This window comes from Cupressus sempervirens, chromosome 10 (genome assembly GCF_028749045.1).
Source record: "Cupressus sempervirens isolate cs-2001-9-10 chromosome 10, ASM2874904v1, whole genome shotgun sequence".
NCBI classification, from domain to species: Eukaryota; Viridiplantae; Streptophyta; class Pinopsida; order Cupressales; family Cupressaceae; genus Cupressus; species Cupressus sempervirens.
In genome coordinates this window covers 422,859,317-422,879,537 of record NC_143127.1, presented here as the reverse complement: position 1 = coordinate 422,879,537, position 20,221 = coordinate 422,859,317, and the positions used below count along the sequence as shown (strand labels likewise).

At 35.0% G+C, this 20,221-nt stretch overlaps 1 pseudogene; it reads right to left on the bottom strand.

Moving 5' to 3' along the window:
* Positions 1 to 4,903: 4,903 nt before the first annotated feature.
* LOC149534510 (sucrose transport protein SUT2 pseudogene) lies at positions 4,904 to 7,556 on the bottom strand (annotated as a pseudogene).
* Between the last annotated feature and the right edge of the window lie 12,665 nt (positions 7,557 to 20,221).

Below are 20,221 nucleotides of genomic sequence, written 5' to 3'. Positions count from 1 at the left end.
CTTGTGTGCCTTCTCAAGTAAAGGTATATCAAGACCACCTTCATCATTATTATCAAATTCGCTAGTACCATCATTGTGAGCCTCTTCATCACTTGCCTCAATACCATCTTCTTCAATCATGTCCTCTGGCACATTATCATCTTCTTCCATGGGAGTGTTATCCTCAACTTGGATATTCACACCTCCATGTTCCTCCAGTAGGAAATCCACATTTAGCAATGGATGAAAATTGTGGCCCCCTTCAACATGACCATATTGCTTACAATGACTATGGGCTATTGTGATTAGAATTCTTTGATTCTTTAAGCCCTTACACTTTTTGCAAGGACAATAACATTTATCAGGTTTTCTTTGGAACTGAGCCCACAATGCAGCCATTGTCCCATTATTTTGTTCTAGATTCATATTGCCAGGCATGGTCTTTCTTCATAGAAAAATATACCTACAAATAAATTGGACATGTTGTGATTAATGTTTATATCTGCACATATGGTTTTTGTTAATTAATGTTTTCAAATGTAACTAAAATGATTAGAAACATATCAAAAAGGACTTTCACATGGTCTTATTACATCAACTGTTCTAACATGGTCATGTTGGTTATCTTGAGACCTTAATGTCTTCTCATGCCTTCAACCTTGACATTGATGCTCCTGCATCATTCTCCCAAGGATCAAGGAAAGTTGGATCATCATGGAATTGAGTAGGCAGACCTTCTAGGAAGTTGCAATACTTCAACCTTGTAAGTGTCACGTCAATGCAATGGGTACTAAACAAACAATTTAAGTTGATGAGAAATAGTTGTTATGAATTCAAATTGTAAGCATCACCTCAATGCATTGGGTATTAAACAAACAATTCAAGCTGATGAGTATGGGTTTTTATGAACCACAACTCATGAAATATGCATTAAGTCCATACCTGTTGTTTACAATGAGTATGGGTTTTTTTCTAAGAACATACATGTTGTTTACAGTCAGTAAGTTTATATATCCTCTAAGAAATTTGAAGCAATGAGCCAAATTCACACGGTTGAAGGGATCATTTTCCCCTCAAAGCGTCATCATTTGATAAATTGTTGCATTGAAATATGATCTAGAAAGGGCCTTTCCACCTAGTATGTTGGCACTATTTGGCAATCATCAATCATGTGGTTATTGCAAAGAGGCTAAGGACCAAACATGGAATCATGGAGATAGTGCACGGATGTACAAGGAAAATTTGTTGCTCTTTAGCTACTAATCTTGCTTTGTGCTTGTCAATTAAAACATTATTTTTAAACTTGATCTTAATACTTTTTATAATCAATGGCTTTCTTTCCAATGTCTATCTCTTGACTCAACACATTTTTTCATTTTTCTTTCCTTCTTGCTTCATCATAAATACTTGGTTCACAAGTGCTTATGGTGTTCTTCTTGCTAAGATTATGAAGTGGACAATGACTTTCAATCTAGATAATCAAATGTTTGGCTCAACTTTTTTGGGTAAGTGTGATGATATGTAGTGCACTATAAATTTTCTCTTCAATGAAAGCATTGGCACCTCTAATTTTAAAATGGTGATCAACCAGAACTAGCTAAAAATCTAACTTGAAAAATACATTTTATGCCAAATTCCAATCACAGTTAAAGACATTTAGCTATTGGAAAATGGCAAGATTATGTCTTATTTTAGATACGAAATAAAATGGGCAAGAAATGTGGAAGAACGTTACATTTTTATCCACCAAAACATGAGTAAAATTGTATAAACTGAATGTATTTTTAAAAATAATGTCCAATTCCTTTCAAAAGAAATATTTTGCATGCAACTTACTTGCTGAAGATATTTCAAGTTCAGCAACTCTTTAATCACAGGATCCACAATAGTTGGAAGCTTTGACCTATCTGTCAACTGTGGCTTGGCCTGCAACAACAAAAAAATCTTAGCATATGCATCTCAACATTTAAAAAATACATCAAGCAATTTAGGTCAATTACATTCTATAAATTAACTGGCATTTTTTTCTTCTTTAACATATTCAACAATCAAGTACAATTAATAGGAATATAAGAGCAAAACTTGGAATTCTACTAATGTCACCAATGTTAATCTTGGGTACTAGTACAAAGCCAGTAAGAAATTTGTAGTTGTACCAACCAAGATATTTACAAGACTTGATCACAAAAGGTTCATTTAGCACAAAACAACTTCAAAAATATTGTATATATACACTCTTTGACGATGTCAAAGGGAACAATTATTTTAATGATGTTTTACATAAGAATTTCTAGAGGAAATGATAAGCATGATCTCTTTGTTTGGTAGAATCCACCATTAAATTCCCTTGTGATTCACTCTCATTATGTCTCCCTTTCCACCTAGGATGATTTTCTAGATGTACTCATAATTTATCAGTATGACAATTCTTGTTGGAGTTGCAAGCTTCACTACCATGAACATGTTTGATTGGAGATCTCAATTCAACATCTTAATCATGCTTATGTGAGAAATTTAATGGGAGTTCATACATCACCACGTCATTTGAAATGGTTTTAATAACTACCTACTCTTATCTACTCCTAATGTTAATAGTAGAAAATTCCTTTGAGCATGTATTATCTGGATTGGTATCATCTATAATCAGCTTCAATGATCTACTTGTGAGAGAGATGTCTAAACCTGTCAACAAAAGTCACAGATTATGACAATTTGAAGTAATATCTTGCTGAGGATAAATTATTTATTTCAATAATCATTGGTGTCTCAAAACTAACAAAAGACACCCTTTGAAAATGCATCTTGCATTTTCCTGAATCCATAAGTGACCTTAAATGAGGGAGAAATTATACTAGAATGTACAAGGCCTCTATATACACAATATTCTTGAACCAGGTCATCAAGCATTCACATGTTCAGCTTCATTTGGCTAAGTTCATTCTATGATAAGAAATACACATAAGAAAATAAATTCATTCAAAACACCTGTGACAACTTATCATGACAGACAAAATGGGGATGATACCTTCTATTTGGAAAATAAGTAAATATCCCCAAGGAAATACCAAATTCAAACTCATGCTCAGGTTGCATGTGTCAACATTCCCCATCAACCTTAGTCGCCAGGCTAACTAACTTATCAAGAGTGTGTATCCCACAAATGAAATTGGTATAAATGGTACAACCACCAAATCTGGAGGGCATGGAAATTCAGTCATCACTACCCTATGTAGTACACTTAATTTCATATGTTGGAATCATTTTGTGACTTGTACACATGATAGTCCAATAGTTTTTAATGTCATCTTCATCACATTTTTTCTATGATAGTCTAATAGTTGCAGGTGGCATCTTCGTCACAATTTTTCCATGATAGTTTGTTATTCATCCAAATGGAAACCCTTGTAGGGAAGACCTAATTGCAATGAAATAATTAAATTTAATGTTTAAATATAGGAGAGAGATTCTTTTGGTTGAAATAGAAGATAAATCATCTTCTAACAAAATGATAGAGACTTTCAGTGAAGGATCCAAAGTACATCAATTCAATTATAGTCTAGTAAATTTAGGTGCCATCTTCATCATAAGTTTTTGAAGATAGTCCAGTATTTGTAGGTGTCATCTTCATCCAAAAATTTCCATGATAGTCTATTAGTTTGAGGATTCATCTATATCACAAGTTTTCCATGGCATACTTGTAGTTAGAGGTGCATTGAAGACCTTTTATCACTACATGAGCTAGTAGTAGATGGTGATTATTCATTATCATCATCATCATCTAACATAGAATCACATGAATATCATGTTTTATAGCCCACATGGTCTAGGTATTGAGAGTACAACTCCAAGCACTAAACACACCAGATTTCAAATTATTATCTTTATGTGTTGATGCTTAAGTTGCATGTTCTAGAGTTGAAGAGAGAAACACACTCAATTTTTTTTTCTTGTTGTTCTTTTTTTTAATATGAAACTATTGTCTAAATGATACAATATAATTACGTATTATTAAAAAAAAAATACAAGAAAAATATGATACCAACACAACTATATTTATAAAACAAAAAAAATTTTGTTATTATTTCTTCTAAGCTTTTACAACTATAGCTTCTGCATATACATTTCCTTTCTTTTCTTTCATTACTATAACAAAAAGTATAATAGTTGTTACAATAGACCAACATTCCAAATGATAAATCTACATCTACACACTTTCAATAAAATGAAACAACAAGTACATTACATTCTTTTTGCAACTAGACTCTTTTTAACACTTATCATCAAAACATCACTGAGAAAAAACACTTGAGCAGAGACTCTCCCATTTATATTACACAACAATGGCTAAACTTTGGCATAAAAAATAATAATGATAGTAATAGTATTCACTTCCATCTTCAATATTATCATACACATGTGCCTATGAAAATATGCTCGAAGAGAAATCCCTCTCCTCAACCACTGGAGATGCAGGTGTGATTAGAGGCTGTGAATGGAAGAGCTTTTGAAGTCGAGCAGAACAGGAAGAATGAAAGAAAGACAATATCAAGAGTTTTGAACTACTATTCTACCCCCCCTATATTGATGCAAATGCAGGTCCCCCTTTCATATTATTCCCAGGGCTAGCAGGCGTCATTAATCAAGTGGGTGGAGAAAACCTAAAACAAAACTAGGCTTAGAGAAAACCATGTGAAAATTTAGAGATAACCATGCGAAAATGCTCCAAAAATGTCAAATGAAATTGGGCGCAAAAGACGTAAAAGGGAAAATGTTTTTTTAACTTTGCGGATCTATAAGCCCTGTGTTGGTCAAAATTTTGACCAACACAAGTCTTATATGTAAAAAAATGAAATTTTTGCCTTTACATTTCAACCACCCTAAATTTATTTAGTTGATGGTCAAAATTTTTGGTCAAAAAATGATGTTAAATGTAGTAGTGAAGGGCTACAAAAACAACCAAAGCTGCAATTTTAACAGAACTATGAGGAGGTATAGATTCATGATTTTTAGCAAGTTTGGTGATGATAACAGTACATGCAAGAAAAAGGCATGGAATGAAGTTTGCGATTGCCCATAATAATTTAGGGCCTATCCTAGGAGCCATAGTTTCTATCATCAAAGAAGTTTCTCCTAGCATTATTGAATTTAGCATTAGGCCAAATGATCCTAATCTGAAACCTTCATCATATAAAATTGAAAGAGGTTCAGGACCAAAAGGCTTTCCCTTATAAACTTCTTGACCCATCCAATCTATGTCAAACAGTAAGAAGGGGAACCATGCAAGCCATGTTAGTGTAGTTACAATAAGTAAATACAACATTGGAGAAGGGAGATCTCTGAAAGCACTAAATAGCTCCCATATGAATGTCTCCTAGGTTGCTTCATCAGCCTCCTGCTCCTCATCATCTACATCATTTTCATCAACTGGATTATGAATTTTACCTCCCACTGCCTTTGCCCTCACTTTTGCTTTTGCTTGAGCCTTTGACCATCTTTTTTCAGGGGTGGCTATTACACTAAGAATGGTAGCAGCCACTAAGAGGATTATTACTATAAAAAAATGTAAACTTTAGATTAGCACAGGTAACACCACAGGCCTCTATTCTTGTGAACATAAGAATTTTATACCATTTACTGTAAGAACCACTTGCAAATCCTAACACATTCCCTACTACCATAAATAGTGAGAAAAAGGCATTGGCACTCCTAGTTCATCTCTAGTTTTTTCCTGCTAGAGGAAAAGCATTTAGAAATACATATGGGTGGAGCTTCAAGAGGCACTAGAATTCAGTAAAATATTTCATTCATCAAATTAAAGTCCTTCATTTAGCAAGAGAATACAATCTAGAGTTCATTTATGGTTGCCTAGTTTTAATTTCTTGTGGCTATTTGTGAAGAGAAAAATTTGCTCATGGAAACACTATATTGAGTCCTTGAATGATAGGGAGATTTAGAATTCTTCCCTCAAAATTTGCACTACTTAGCCCATGAAAATGAACAGGTTTTTCCTTGGAGTGAAATTCCCTATGGACAATGTCCCTCTACAAGGAATGTGAAGAAATTAGACCTTTCTGGGATATAGTCAATGAAATATAAACCAAGTATGGATTTTCTTTTTGGCAAGTCTCTCCATTGAGAAAAGAAACTACATTTGCAGTAGAGGGGTCTTTAATGGGTACACACTAGAATATAAAAAATCCAAACCTATCTAGTACTGCCTTTGATGACACATGCACTCCTAATAGGAAATGCTCGACATACGATAATGGGATATAGCCTTTGATGAGCATAATTATTCAAATTATAACCATCAAGAGCTAAATTTTAAAACTCTATAACCATTAATGAAATCTAATGACAAAACATAGGAAATTATTGCCTTCAACCAAAGCCTCTTTAAATGTGGTATGGAAACAATTTCAAAGACCTATGATGAGCTATGGTAACGAAATATTTTGCTTGAAAAAATTTTTGAAAGCAAAAACAATTGGTACATCCCTTTGTAAATGGTAGATAAAAAATATCCCATAGGTAAAACTTTCTCCAAAGGGAATAAATATAGTTGATTGCAGATTAATACAGTAATAGTTTCATGAATCTAAACATTAGTCTCCATATATTAAAAATTAATCACCTCACCATCCTATAATGGTTGATCTTAACAGAGACATTTTGTAAACATATACTTCCTTCAAGGTCTATTTTCTGCATGGCTAAGCTAAGGAGGTTTTCCCAGACAACCCTTCATGGAAAAGTCTTGAACATTGGGCATTGAAGATTGAAAACCTCGAGAGGTGGGAAATGTCAAAGTTTTGCATTAATTAAAAAGGTTTCTTTCTCTAAACATTTGAGTTGTTTTATACATGGTACTTTTTGTTGGAAATTTTCTATAAATGGTCATGTTCAAGCGAGATTGGAGCTAACACCAACATAGGACAACTGTTTGCAACTTGACCATTACCTTGAACAATACTACAAGATGACATTGAAAAAGAGAGAGGGGAAAAAGAAATGTAGCTCAAAAAGGCTGTAAGTAAGGCCTTAACCATCATCTTAAATAGAAACTTTCTAGAAACCATTGCAACAAATAGAAAAACAATATAAGCATGACATACCTGATAAATTTGCAAGGATTACCCTGCAAGGCCCTTGAAGCATATTGTTGGCAAGATCAAGGAGCCAAAACCCAAAAACAAAAATAGTAATAGCTCTTGGCCTGTACAAGATTGAATCACCAAACATACATCCCAAATCTATTGAAAATCCAATGAGCATAACTACCATTACCACAATGCATGCTCCCATAACTATAAATGGCCTCCTTCCTCGGGAGCACTCGCATCTATCACTATAATACCCCACTATTGGTTTCACAAACATGCCATAAGTAAGGCCACATAGCCATATATAACTAGCCCATGTATGAGGAATACCTAAAACCTGCACATATGGCATCAATAAGGAGAGTTGCAAAGCCCATCCAAATTGCATCCCTACTGCCACTGATGCAACCTTGCTAGAGTTCTCAGAGGAACTCCATTCTTCACTTTTCTTTGCACACAAAAATTTCTATTCATGATTAAAACAATCCCACCAACTCCAAAAAATTGGTATCCATATGACAAATAACAGTAATTTTTCAATGAAACTCATAGTCAATTACTATGGCGATAAAAAGAGGTTTCAAATGACAGATATGTCGATAACATTAATTATTGCATGAACCTAATGATTCCAGATTTTATATATATATATATATATATGATGTCTTGTGATTCACATGTGAGCAAGTCACTAGAGTCTTTGTGATGTATATTGGAGCTACTTACTATGTATGTGATGTATGGAAAGTTAATTAACTTGTGTACCTATGATGTGTATGAGCAAGTTTTTGTATATGAGACAGGTGCTCATTATAATCATGATGTGTGTGATTTGTGATATGATCCTTATGAATATGTGTAAGTTGCTGCAAATAATGATAGGTGATGGTAGAGATGGAAACATCACCTGAATACAATGAGTATCTTTATTTGTGATGGGACTAAGTTCACACTTAATTAATAATAATATTGGATGGTTGGTAATGTGTTGTTGTAGCATTCTTTTAGATTATTGGGTTTTTATTGCCCAATCCTGAATAATTTTCAAAAAAACAAAAAAATTAAATCTGAGATGTGTGGCAAGATTATCCAACACAATCTCAAATCTAGCTTAAACACATTTTATTTTGACAATCTCTAGTATTCAATGAGGAATAGCAAGCTCGAAAGAAGATACATCAGATTTGAATACACAGAAATCAATTCTTGGAGCCAATAACATAGTAGAAGCTAAGGTTGTGCTCGAGTCTAGTTACCAAAGTCAATCAAAATTGTAAAATTACATTTGGAAGGACATTGTCTTATCATGACAAATGTTTTCCTAGAGGAGATTGTATTATTAGAGAATTAACAAAGTGATGGAGATCCTCTCAAGTCTACTTGCAACATTCTAAAGTTTCAAAATATTATGGTTAAAAAAGAGGGAAGCATGGATTCAACCCAACTTTCTAATGTGGCCATCAAGTCAAAGGATTGCATGCATGCAATGACCTTCATGGACCTAAGGAAAATCAGTGCCAAGGATTGGTGAGAAGATAGGCAAGTACACAAGTCAAATACAAACTCAAAAATGCATCACTCGTAATCCTCTACAGAGTGGTAGATATCTTGTGTGGAAGAAATTGTGATCTCAAAAGGGATACCACATTCAAAGGTGCTTTTGGATGCTTGGAGGTGGCTAGTGAATACCACCTTTCCACTGACAATGTTGGCAAATTTCTCTCTTCGGGCCACAAAAGCAATGATTGTATTTTTGGGGAAAGTTTCCTAGAATAGATTGAAAAAAATGAAATTCAAAACAAATGAAATCATGCATAAAGTGTCCATTATGTTGGGGGATGACTATCTTATGGCAAAAGGCATATACCACTCAAATGTGGAAATTACATCATTGTTTATGGGGCAATGGTTGGAATTAGATACAACTACAAACATGAGAAGGGTCATTGAACTTGGAAGCAATAGCTAGAAACTATTTACTATTCCCAAGCTATTGTCTATTTGCAATTCTATATTAAAACAACAAATAAAACTAAGGCCTCACAATGTTACAATGCACTACCTTACAGTAAATTAACTTTCTAGAATGATGACATGGCGAGTAGACCCAAGTGGGGGTATATATTTTATAGATTAAAATGTCCATAACTATCCAAGCTACTATTACAAATTCAAGTAACAGTATGAAAGAAACATTTCTACAAATGCAGGAATGAAGTACGAAAAAGGGCTAGACCTTAACTAGTGCATTCTTCAAAATTCATCATGTCAATAGGAAAAAGATCATATAATGTATCTCACTGAATATATAAGCATGCAAGCCTGAAACCCAAACATCAAAAAGCTTTCGCTTAGCTTAAAAAGTTATAGCACAAGAACACAAAGTAAATAGGAATTTTACTGGAGGACTGGAAGTGATACAAGAGTTATGTGAAAGTTTGACAAAAAATAGTTGAAGAGTTGGAAATCAAGAAATGACCTAGATCTGTGCTCAAAAGCATTCTTGATCCCACTGATCTAGGTAGTAAAATTATTAAGTTTGTACTGCTTAACAGTCACAAGGTTTCTAATGCAAAAGTAAAGATCTGCAATATGTTAGTGCCCAGAAGCAATAAATACGCCAGCCCATAATAAGAATCTATTTGTTTCCATGTCTTACATATCAGTAGTGACTCACTAACTTATCAGTAGAACATATCAAGGACTACTTAAGTTGATGGCACTAAGTTTGAAAATTTAAACAAAATACCCATAGCTATGCATATAAAAAACTTACAGAGGTTGTGTGGATATATCCATGGAGTTGCTGGTTTCTCAGGTTAACTATGTTGGATAGTAAAAATGTTTTGTAGAATTTTTTTCACAATTTTGAATCTATTAGAACTAGTAGCCACTAATTTATTATGTCAATTCAACGTACCCAACATCTAGCAGATAAATGTGCAATACAGTTTGTGTGTTATTCACATTAAATTGTAGAAAAATGATCCCTCAATTGAGGATAAAGTATCTTTTAATGAGTACATCAAATATGTTGGTTTGATTTTTTGCAAATCAAATTTTCTTAGGATCATTAAAAAAATCAGATGAGAAGTTTTTTATAAGTCATAGGGCTTTAAGTTTTGGCATAGTATATTTTGATACCTTTGAAAAATCTATGAAAAGCCTTAGGTTTGTCCTTTTAAGTTTTTCCTGGTGCAAATTTTTTTAAAAAAAATAAGGAGTGAATATTCTTTTCCTACCTACTTGATCGTCGTTGTTAAGTCTTTTGAAAAAGGGGTTTTAATCTTGCCATCTGATTTGATTTGAATCTATGATTGTCGCATGTTCGCTATGGCAAGATGCTCCTATGTTACGCATAGCAAGGTAGCGACCATCAGAGAATTATGTGTGATACTGAAAAGTGGAGTTCGGTGCTGCAAAATGTGTTGGCAGGAAGATCTATTGACCATGTACTATGTCCCAGACCAGTCAGTTTCAAGAAGAAAGGAACGTAGAAATATTTGCAAGTTGTGTCACCATAATTTAATTTTATCCGACAATTCGCCAAGTCGCTAACTGAAAACACTTGCGACTTGCTAGTGGCATAGCAAATGCCCGAATTTTCCAAAGATGACATCTTTCTGAGATCAAAAGTAATTTTGAGGATCCCGAGGAAGATATGGTACATGTTTCACTTTTTTCCCTCTACAGGTTATTATCTTTTGTAGTTTCTTTTTTCGGGCATTGTTTTTAAAGTGCTTATCAAAACTCGCCATATCGCTAGCTAGATTTGTGGTTTTTATGCCAGTAGCGATGTAGCGATTGCTCAAAAAATGGTAATGTAACAGAAAAATCCTCAAAGGTGGGCCCCAAAAGAGTGACGTGATAAGGCTAAGCTATGCATATCAAATTACATGGTGGCATCTTGTTGAAATATCTTTGAGCCGAAAAACTTTGATTCGTCAAAGCTTGCCATGTCGCTAGCCGGATTGTTGGTTTTTTTTCTGGTAGCGACATAGCGACCCACCTGAAAGTCATAAAGACAGTGAGGCCCAAGACATGTGATGTTATCAAGAGATTTAAAAATATATATATGTGCCAGCGTGTTGAGCCAGCTCAATGATAGTGGTATCATGGACCCATTTCCCATGTATAAAGTACAAAGAATTTTGATCATGAGATCAAGCTAGGATCAAAGGCCATCATTAGCTCGCTATGAAGAAGTGCTTGGAAGTTATATAGCAAGTTGGTGAGTGGTGGCCCACCACTGTTGTAGTAAATTTCTGACCACAAGATCAAATCTAGATCGATGACACTCATTAACTCATTATGAGGAGATGTGCAATAAATAAGTATAGCGAGTTAACGAGAAAGGGACCCACCATTTTGTTCTTAAAGGTTGTTTCAATTATCTGCCACACGATTAAAGTAAGATCAGTGGTTATTGCTAGCTCGCTATGGAAAGGTGCTCAAGAGTTATGTATAACGAGTTAGCGAGTTAATGACACGTGTCCATGGTCATCCGTGGGCCCAGTTTGAAGCATTGGCCTTGAAGGAAAGGTATAGATGGAGGTATTTCATTGGTTTGACTACCAATGTGTTAAGAAGAAAGTTGAGTCAACCTAGTTGTCATTCCAAGGTCGTAGGATTTTTCATGGATCAACAGTGCAAGTTTAAAAAAGAAAATGTGATGCTAGTCTATTTTTCTATCCTACGCATTTATGATAAATGAAAGCTTCGTGTGTGGAAAAAATAGAGTATAATATAGGAGATTTTCATTAATTCCAGTCCCACATGAACAAAGATTGTAGATTTTCTAAGCATAAGAGCCTATTGATTTCATCATGTTAAGCTTGGTAAGAACGTGAAAACTATTCCTTAGTTGTTCGAGATCAATTATAGAGGTTCAGAGAAGAACAAGTTTAGCAAGTCAAGTAAGTACTCATACTATAACCTCTATGGCATTCCAGTTCTCTCAATACTGTCAAAATGCCTCCTAAGAAGCCATTTTCTAGGCAAATTAACTATATGGATAGGAATGTTCGTGATGATTTATTAGAATTACTCCCAGAATCTCCTGTAGAACCTGCACAAGTTAAAAATTTGATTTCCTTAAACCCTAGGCTTAAAATTGTGGATGGCCTATATGACAAGGGGAATTAGGTAAGGGATGCAACAACTATTCAAACTGGTCTTATCCTATTTAAAAAGTGGTTTTTAGAAAGGAAGTTGTTTGCCCTGCATGCTAATGTCTGGAATTTTAATTTGGGAAAGTTAGTAGTCCCAAGTGTTTTCATGGATTATGATTTGCTTGAAACCATTGCTAAGAATTATGACCAAGCCATTAGGGTTGTAAGAAGAAAGGATGGTGTGCCTCTGGTCTCGATTACTCCTGAAGAAATTAGAGAGGTTTTTCACCTGGAACCATTATTAGATTACCATGTGCAAATCAATCTGCTAGAATTAGAGAATGAATATAAAGCAAAGAAGGATGTAATCAAGGGAGGTGCACTGAGGGCACATATTGGTACAATAGGAACTTTTCCAGTAATTACTACAGCCTCTAGAGAGCTTTTTAAGAAGAGTCTTTTTACTTCTCGGGCTATAGAGATATATATGACCTTATGTTGAGTTTTTGGTGAAGATGAGCAAGAACTTATGCCCATTGGTTTCATGTACATGATGGTTTAGATTGCTTCCTTCGGTGTAGATGTTATTTTTTATTTTGCTTCCTTTTTTGCTAAAGAAATTCACATTGGTTTAGTTGGGATTACGAAGGGCAAGGTGGAAAAAACTTTTGGTCACTACTCTCTATTAATGCATATGTTTTTGTTCAAAGGACTAACATATTTTGGTAATGAGATGGAACTAAACAGAGAGGAGAATGGGGAAATACTACCAGTCTAGTTGTGGAGTGCAGATATGACTTGGGATGCAAGTAATGCTAGTTTTGTCAGATTTGATAGATATTTTGTTTCTAAGCTGAGGTTCCTTATATTGAGTGACAATTCCAGAATCCCTAAAACACTAATGAGTCTCATTAGGCCTATGGATAACCCCCATACTTGAAAGTTCCACATAATTGGGGAGATATCATCCCTTACTCTATTTCTACTATTTTCAAAATATATGGTTTTAAAGGGAGTCCTCATGTTTTACCTTACCAAGTACCTTTGAAGGTAGGAGTGGCTAAAGTTTTGTGGCAGTTAGGGGGAGTTGAAGAAATGTTTTTGTTGAAAAGGCAATTAGGGTCAATTTTCCTACCTGCACAATGGCCCATCAGTTTGTGATTACAAAAGGGGGATGGCTCTTTTTGCATAAAATTTTGGAGCAGTATATGATGGTTGTCTCTCATCCCCGTTTTTGTGATTCTGAGGGATTTTTCAATCAGATGTTGAGACATAGAATCAAGTTAGGACCAGTCAAGCACGATTCTTATTATCCAGAGGACATTATAAGGAATGAATTCTCATTGTAGGAGTGGGAAACTAAAAAGGAAAAGCGGAGAGTTTATTCTTGGCTCTTAGAATTCATTCATTGTTTTGATAATGAATTAGAAATGTAAAAAGATGAAAATAGAGCATCCAAAAATGGATGAAACTTCCATTCAGAACCAAACTAAAGAAGAAATGATAAAAGAATTGCAGAATATAAGCCCTGAGGAAGGGAGGGAAATGGTTAAGGCATCTAACATTTTATTGTTTCCAAATTGGGATATTTTTGATGCTTTAGTTTTTAGTTCTGTTTCAAATAAATTGAATTTGCAAGACCAGAATAAAGAGAACTTTCAAGGCAAGCTACATTGGTCAATTGGTCACTGAGAAGAGGATCTAGACCCACATCATTGCAGTCAGATGACTCTGGCTTGATGGGAAGCTTAATTGTGAGAAGAATTGTTGATACCGCACATGTGCAGGCAGCATCTTGGAATGTGGAATCTTCCAAGTTTCTTTTGGATACTGCAAAGAAGGAGGAACAGGCCATGTTTGAGTTACAAGGTAAATATGAAACACTTCTTGAGGCCTATAATAGGGAGGTAAAAAGGAGAATTGAACTTGAAAACAAGGTAATGGGGAAGTCCACAAGGCCAAGAATAAAATACCCCCATCCTCCAGTGGAACCTTTTGAATCCCACCCCCTTGTAGAACTACCAAACACACCTCAAAGGCTAGAATATTATACAGCTGAGGATTTTGAAGAAGAAAAAAATAAGCTATGGGCTTTACATGTAGAGTTAAATACGCAATATGAGGATAATCTTAGAAAGGCCCTAATGTATTTGGTAGATAAGATTGAATGGCCCTTATTTTTTGATCAGTTGGCAAGAGTAATAAGTATATGGGAGCAACTGAAAACCCATGATGAAATCCTCAAGCCTATTGTTAACAAGTGGGGAAAAAGGGAAAAAGAAATCACCCTTTTATGTTATTCAGTTATAAGGTCTTCAAATGACCATATTGAAAAATTATATGATATTGCTAATGACTTGATAGATTTTGATAACAGGAGAGTTGCTTTGCAACTGAAAATTGTTTCTTATTTGAATAAATACAAGAATCAAAAATTTGATCTATTTCCTTGTGCTTTGGATAGAAAGAACCAATTGAAAAATAAGGATGAATGGAGTAAACAACTGGATGACCTTTTCTGCATAAGGATAAATAAAGTTGTTAATGAAAAGGGGCATGTCTGGTGGGCCACCACGATAGAGGAATTGGTTAAAGTCCATTTTTTGATTCTTTGAGGCAAGAATTTGTTGGTTTTGAAAAGGAGGCTGATTATATATTAAAGAAACAAGATGATATCCTTCGGTTCAGCTGGCCAAATGACATACAGTTTAACACATGGATGGTAGATATTCCTTCGGACTAGTAGTTGGAGGAAGGCAATTCAGATAATGATAGGGAACAGGAAGATGAGGTGTAGGTCATTGACACATTAGCACCAAAATTGAAGGAAGAAGAAAGTAAAAAGGAAATAGTGCCTGCTCAAGGTGAAAGCAGTGAAAACCCACAGGAACAAACTGATCTGAAGGCATCACAAGATCACCCCTCATTGGCTAGCTTGGTAGCCATGTATTCTGAGGATCCGGAACAATGAGAGACAAATTAGAAGTTGATAAGTACAGCAGTAACAGGAATGGCCCTACCTAAAAGAATATTTGATATGCCTAGCATTCCATTGTGACTTTTTTGTCTTTTTTGTAATGTTTTGTTCCTTGGACACCTGTCAATCACATTTGCCCTTTGCTTGTTGCAACTCATATCTATATAAATGAGTTTTCAAGGCATTGTGATGGTTCGAGACTTGTGTAATTTTATTTTTTCTTTCAACAAGAGTACATATATAGTCTGTCCAATAGTATGTAGGGGTTTTGAGTTTGCTTCCATTGTACTTTCTGATAAGTAAATTGAAATGACAGAAATGGCAATCTATTATGGGCATTCAATTGGTCTTCTATTGGTTATCGTATTAGTCATATGAAAAGGATAATACAATAGGGTATTTACACTATATATGTGTCATCAATTTTTGTCTCTAGTTTATGGGTTTGTTTACTTTGAAGTCATTTAAATAAGGTTTATTTGGCTAAATGCAATCTGGATGGGTTGTATGCTGATTTTATTGTTGCTTTTAATTCAAGCAATTATATAAATTCTTTAGTAAATCAATAGGGTTTATGAGTTCATAAAAGGGATATTGCATAAGAATGGAGACGGGTGATTGCAGTTGATTAATTCTTATACAAGTTATTTGAATTATATCTCCCGCCAATAGTCAATTTCTTGCCCAATGGATAAGGCACTGGTCCTATAAATCAAAAGTAAACAAGGATGAATTCTACTACTGCATATCAAGTCATCTTATAAAATCAAAATTATTTCAATCCTGTTCAAGAATTATAAATGTTGGTCTCAACTCATTTATATCTAATTCCTGAGTCTTAGGTAGCAGTTATTTCTAGGAATATTTGTAAATTTTAGGAGAATTATGACCAGATCTGCTGATAAGGGATGTGTATAAGTTTGAGACCATTGAAGAATTGAAGTGAGTTGTGTATGTATGTGAAGGTAACAAATGAGGATCAGAATGAAATTAAGATAATTTCATACACAGTTGCATTAGAATTATCCCTAAGTATACCCGCCTTGGTTTAGCAGAGCCAGAAGAGTAGGAAACCATCATTTGGTTTTGTTGAATTTGGGTTATAGTGATTCATTCATATAGTTGATATTGGGAACTGGCTAATCCCTAGATTGTGTAAGTTGTTTCACTGTGATATTAAGCATTTTGTTGCTTGATAGTTTCAGTAGTTTGAAACACCAACAAGATATACGCTACTCCTAATCATTCAAAGCACAAGCATGAGGGAAAAAATGAATAATTATTTATAGCAAGACTATCTATGAGAGAATATAACACAGCTTCAAGAGTATGAGCTACGTCTTTAGCCAGAGATGATAAAGCAAATTGCTTCTTTTCTTCTTCTTTTTTCTCCCACACAAGCATACCCATATGCACGTCATCTGCTAGAATCACTACATTATATTTTCTATTTTGGAGAAACAGTTCCTTAAAATGGTACTTCTAGATTGCACCAGGAAAGCTTGTATAACTTATAACAATGCATCTCATATAGTTTCCTCATAGTATTTACATTGTTGGGGCTCCAAACTCTACAATGAAGTTCTTTTGAAAACTTGCAGGCTAATCTTCCTTTCTTCTTTAAATAAAGTAGTGAAAAAGACTCCTGACTCAACAAGGTCATGTTGTGGATGCAAGCCATATAGAAAGATGAAAATAAACTATTGGAATGAAGAGGAAAGGAATACAGATATAGATGTTCTACAATATATCAATCCTCCCAAAGCTTGAGTTCTTGTTTAATGTCTTGCAAAGAAATCTACACTAAAATGGCCACAAACCTGTGTGAATGGGTCTGGATCAAATTCTGTCAGAGGTAATGCTGCTAATTTGAGTGAAAAAGCAAATGGAAGTAGCTATAGCATATTACATTCTTTGTTTCCGATCTAGAGTTTTCCAACACCAAGACATCTCGAGATTCCCTGCATGCAAAAGAAATACAAAAAATGAATAGTGCATTATATCAAAAATATAAATTTTCCACAACTTTATCCTTGCACTTAAATATATGCTAAACCTAAACCTAAACATCATCTATAAAACAAGTTTGTGACCTGAAAGAATTAACAGTGGCTCTTTTTTTAAAATTAAAATGAGTAGAAGAGAAAGAGAAAGTGTAAAAGCATTGAATAGCTTTGGAATTCGCCTCTGCAACTTTTGGATAGATAACAAACTTGGAATGATATCTAATGACCAGATTCTTACCTCCTTTCTCCTCTCGTGTTGACCCTACACCAAACTCCTGCCCATTGCAGTCACGATGCACCCCAAAACAAAATTAACACTGCTGTGACCTTTTTTCTTATGTTCTGAAGGTCAAAATTTAAACAATTTTACCATACTTGAAATTTGGTCAAAATTTCGACCATATCGGGCCCATTTTTTCAAAAAAAAAATGAATTTAACAACCCAAATAGGCCTTTGGTAAAAAATGGGGGCCTAATGTACTAGTGCTTGTTGGAGTTCCTCGTTGTTTGCCATTTCGAAAGTGAAAGATCTTCCCTACTTGAATCATTCAGTTTTGGTGGGATTCAACCTCACTCTATTCCATTTGTATGATTTGACTTAGATTTGGCAAATTGGAGTGACATTTTATCTATCATTCTATCTGAAAAATCTGGAGTGTTATTGTTGTTTCTCTATCATATGTAAATTGTTAATAATTGGTATTCTTGTGTGGATGCATAAAATACTTAGGCGTAGCGAACACAGTTGGTCATTCCTCCTCGCACCATCTACTCTTGCCATATCCTTCATGATACCCTCTCAAATGTGCTTATCATATACATCATCCCAACCCACCACCATACAACAATTCTGACTTCCATATGGCCTCCTCTTGATAGTCATACTCCTTCCCCTTTGAACCTTGTATGGCCTTCCCTTAGCTGCCATAAGGCCTCCCTTTTTCCCCTATATGACCTTCCCTTGGTTTTTGTATGAACTCCCTTTTTTTGTTGTACAACCTTCACTTGGTTGTTGTATGACCTTCCTTTTACCCCCATACAACCTCATCCCTATACAAAACATTATAGTGGTATCAGAGCTAGTGATCTTGCCAGCTTGTTGGTGATAGTGGATGTCACCAAGATCTCGATCAATAGGAAGAATGGGTGAATCAAGCACTAGGATGATGCATCTTCTAAGGGAGCTGACAAGTGGACAACAACAACTTAGTGAAACATTGTTAAATGGACAACAAAAGCTCAGTGATACCTTGGCGAAGGGGTAAAGATAAAATTGACAAGACCCTCAGAATTTTGGCACAAGGAAGGTCAAATAGAGTACACAATGGGCATGGTGACAATTATATCAATGAAAGGATTCACATAGAGTGATCCCACACATGACCAATGATGTTGACATTTCTCCAACGGTTGGAACAACCTCAGAAACAAGAGCCTACTTTCCTTGAAATGCAAGATCAATTTCGTCAAGATTGGTTTAATGTCGGATTGGGTGCATAATTGTCCTTCAAGGATTATGTGGATTTGTAGATGAGATATTCTAGGAGGTAGGGAAATTACAATGACTACATTAGATGAAAGATTGGAAAGATAAACTTATCATACTTTGATGGATCTAGGTATACATCAGCACAAGCATGGGTTCAAAAGGATGATACATACTTCTAGCTCAATCCCATGCCTGAAGAAGAGGAAATCAAGTTTTTAGCACTTCACTTGGAGTAAATCTCCCATGAATGGTGGCACCATGGGATGGTCACCTTTGGTCATGATCAAATCACTTCATATGTTGAATTCACAGAGTGACTTATTGACCACTTTGACAAAAAGGATCCTGAGCTCAACTTCAAGGAGCTGGCACAACATGATGCAGGAGCATCGAGTTTGGATTTTGGTGGAGTTATGATTTTTATGGTTAGGAATGTGTTGGAGACACATTGGGGAACCTTGTCCTATGTTTGCATAGAGATTGGAGTTATCATGTTAAAGTTTGAGTTATTTTTACTTTGTTGTTGGAGCTATATTTTTTGGTTTCTAGGTGCCTGTTGTGGGCCATGTAACTAATTTTTTCCAATTATTTAGAGGATAAAAATTTCAAGGATTGAAGAGGGCCTAAAGTACTATCTTTGGGTAAAGGCACAAGTCCTAATTCATTATAAGTTGGGAGATATGGTAGTTCTCCTAGAGTATCAAGTTATGATAGTTTGCACGATGGGTTTTTGTGTGTGGCTTTTAGGATGGATGTGCATATATCCTTTGTGAATTAGCCTTTACACCTTTGAAGGGTTGTAGAGGACCTAAATTAATACCTAAAATTTAAAGAACAAGTTATAATTCAATTGGAGCTATGAGATATCGCAATTTTTCTCAGGTATTTAATTTATGTTGGAGGCCAACTTTTGGCATTTAATTTATGTATGGGTATTTAATTTGTTTTGTGGTTGACTTGTGCCTTAGTTGGGTATAAGTAAGGGGTCTTGTGGAATCTATGATTCATTTGTGGAGGATTGATTCACTCATTCAGAGGAGGAGTGAGTGTGGAGAGTAGCTGAAGAGCGAGTTTTTCTTGAGTCTGTGAACAAAGCATTGAATGTCAGGCAATTTACACTAGGATTGTGATGAAGTTATGAGTGTGTGAATAGAGCACTGAATGTGAGGAAATTTACACTTGGATTTTGGATAAAGTTGGAGCAGAGCTAGGGCTATGGCTAGAAAACAAGGAGATTGCTTGGTGGGCTTGCGAGCACAATTTGAGATCTTCCTTGGAAGTTTCTACCAGAGTGTGGATCTGGACTAGCCAGTGTTTGGGTTGGATCTTGAGGGATCTTGCAGAGTTATTATTGTAATTTCTTTGTATTTGGTTATAACTAGGAAGGCCTTACAGCCTAACACATTACATGTAAAAATTTATTTTACGAATAAATTATTGTAATTTGGTATCAGATCTTGCATTGTTATTTTGTTTCCGTTGTGTGCTTATTTGTTGGGGGCTAGGACATCTCCTCTAGGGATTCTCCTACCCTGCACTACATCACAACTAAAGAA